This window comes from Impatiens glandulifera, chromosome 5 (genome assembly GCF_907164915.1).
Source record: "Impatiens glandulifera chromosome 5, dImpGla2.1, whole genome shotgun sequence".
NCBI lineage: Eukaryota > Viridiplantae > Streptophyta > Magnoliopsida > Ericales > Balsaminaceae > Impatiens > Impatiens glandulifera.
The window spans coordinates 27,713,141-27,716,377 of record NC_061866.1 but is presented as its reverse complement, the minus strand read 5'-3'; positions in this window follow the sequence as shown (position 1 = coordinate 27,716,377).

The following is a 3,237-nucleotide window of genomic DNA, read 5'->3' as shown; positions in this document are numbered from 1 at the left end:
AAATGCATTTGTCGTAGCCAAAATATGCATCTGTCGCAAGCGAAGATGCATCTGTCGTAGACGAAATATGCATATGTTGTAGACGAATAATGCATATTCACCTACGACAGATGCATTTTCCGCCTACGACAGATGCATCTTCGCCTTCGACAGATGTATATTTCACCGTAAAACCATTCAGCCACGCTCTAAAACTATTTAGCCACCACCTAACCTAAACCTAAACTCTAAACGCTAAAACCTTAAACTATTCTTTCATTTCAGAATGAAAACGACGGAAAAACAGGAAAACTAACCTGAAATGTTGAAGATGTTTCGGCGTTGCCTTGGCTTCCCTCGTTTTATTGGTTCACCTGAAATGATGAATGATTAATGTTGGATCATTGCGATCATGAAAGGGAATACCAAATGGGAGAAAAGGAAAAACTGAAACGAGGAAAGGGAGGGAAAAGGAAAATAAAATAAAAGAAATTGAAAAGGACCCATTTTTTATTTTTTTATTTGAGGGGTAAAAGGGTTTTTTACCCCTAGCAAAAAGTTATATTTGCAAATATTATGTGGCCTATGCTAAATTTAGAAATAAGATGCGAGACTACTGTTTTATTTAATATATATTAATATTAAATTTAATTAAATGATAATTTTGGTATTTAAATTGATAAAATTTATTTATTAGTTTGTTTATATGTATATATAATTAATGATACTTAATTTTTAAAGTGTCCGGATTGTCGGGTCGAGAGTTGTGGTTAATTTGGATATATATGTGAGAGTAAATTGATATTTGGATCGAATTATGGGTTGACCCGCCCATAAACTTAAAACGTTTAAAAATAAAATTAAAATACTTGCAACCTAACAAAAATAAGTACAACTTTTTAACTAATTAAGCTAATAAGATTTTATATTTTAAATTTAGCACCAAATTTGATGAATACAAGATATTCTTAACCATAAAAGTGTAACTAACTAATATATATATATAATGATGCTTAATTTTCAAAATTTACGGATTGTCGGGATGAGAGTTGTGATTAATTTGGATATATATGTGAGAGTAAATTGATACTTGGGTCGGATTATGGGTTGACCCTCCCATAAACTTTAAACAATTAAAAATAAAAATATATGTATGTTTCGAACTTGCAACCTAATAAAAAAAGTACAACTCTTTAACCAATTAGGCTAATAAGACTTTATATTTTAAATTCAACACCAAATTTGATGAACGTGTGATATTCTTAACAATATAAGTTCAACTTTTTAATTAACTAATCTATATATATAAGTGTACTTAATTTTCAAAGGGTTCGGATTACCGGGTCGAGAGTTGTGATCAATTTGGATATATATGTGAGAATAAATTGATATTTGGGTTGAATTGTGGGTTAACCCGCTTATAAACTTAAAATTGTTATGTATGTTTCAAACTTGCAACCTAACAAAAACAATTACAACCCTTTAACCAAGTGTGATTGAGATATGGTTTGCCGAGAAATAATAGGCCGGTAACAATTGAAAGTAATTAAAAAACATAAATTAAATATTTGATTGACCAAAATGTGATGTCACAATGCTAAATATTAAAAAAAATATGAATCAGATATTTGATAGAGTAAAGTGAAAGTGTAAGGTCACGAAATGAGATGTTCATTGAAAAAAATAGGTGAGAAAATGAGTTGTTTTACCGAAGTGAATAAAATATGAAATGAGAATTTTCTATTTTTTCTTTTAATATATTATTTGTGATTTATTAAAAAATGTAAACATTGAATACATATTATTATATTATTATTTTATTATTTTTAAATTCATTTTTTAATATTTTTATTCGTGTAGGAATTTTCCTAGTATATATTAATATTAAATTTAATTAAATGATAATTTTGATATTTAAATTGATAAAATTAATTTATTAAATTATTCATATGTTTTGAGATAAAAAAAATAAGTTTTATCCCAATAACACAAATAAAGCTTGAAAATTTAAATACAATAATTTGATTAAACTACTTAAATAGTTCAATTGGCAATAGTATTTTCTAAGAGATAAAATGTGTTATCTATTTATTTTTCATCACATCTTTTATAATAGTAAAAGTAACTATAGTATATTACATATTATTTCATATAATCTCTTATTAATGAATCACTTAATTCAATATTCAAAGTTTAAATACTTTTTATTTTAAAATTTTAATAAAATAAAACTCTTTAATTTTTTATTTTATAAAAAATATACACAACTTCAAAATCACCCCACTCATCATTTTTTATTTAAATTTTAGTCTCAACTTAGAAAACTCTAAGTTATTGAAGCTATACATTTCTTTCTATTTAATATTTTACCTAGTTTATTTATGTTATCTAGATAATTAGGGTCGACTCTTGGGTAAGACAACATATGCATTTGTATATGCCTCATTTTTTTTATTATTAATTATGATAAGATCGGTGTAATGAATAGAGACTAGGGTCTGGCTATTGATAACAATTTATGACAAACGATTCGATTTTAAATCTGTTAGAAGTTAAAATTTGTTTCTATTCTTCACAAATCCTTCGAACTCTTGAAACGGTTTCAAGGGCGAAAGTGTTCGTCGGATTTGAAGTTTTGAGCCAAAGAAAAAAGAATGGCAGAAAGTAAAGAACACAAGAGTTGCTTATGGATGTTCGGAGCAAAATCTCCTACGTCACCCCTTCTTCCATAATCGGAAGGATTTCACTAAACTCTTTGAATCAAATATATTTTACTGAACTAGTTATCACTCTGTTGAACAGAACAACCTCTGTTCAACTTACAATATTAAGAACAATATTCTCACAGTTAGACAGTGTTTTGATTTTTTTCTCTTGAACTTAAAAGATGATAAAAATTAGTAAGGCAAGAGCAGGCTTTTGAATTGATCATCAAATAAGCAAGTTCACTAGTAGATCGAGAGATTCAACCGTTGTCCTTGAACATCTATTTGTAGTAGAATGACACCAACGGTCGAATCTTCTTCATGGACACGTGGAAAACGTCCATTGGAAGGTCTCCCATAGGACAAGAGTGCAACAGACTCTAAGCAAATGGATCATGGCCGTACCGAACTGGTAGTGTGCCGAATATCCTCTCTGATATTGTCTTATACTAGACAAACCGTTTGAAGGACATTTGCATACGTGGTGTTCGTTCATTGGATGCAATTAGTTGGTTTGTCAGACTGCACAAGAGTGAGTGGAGTAAAGTAGCAG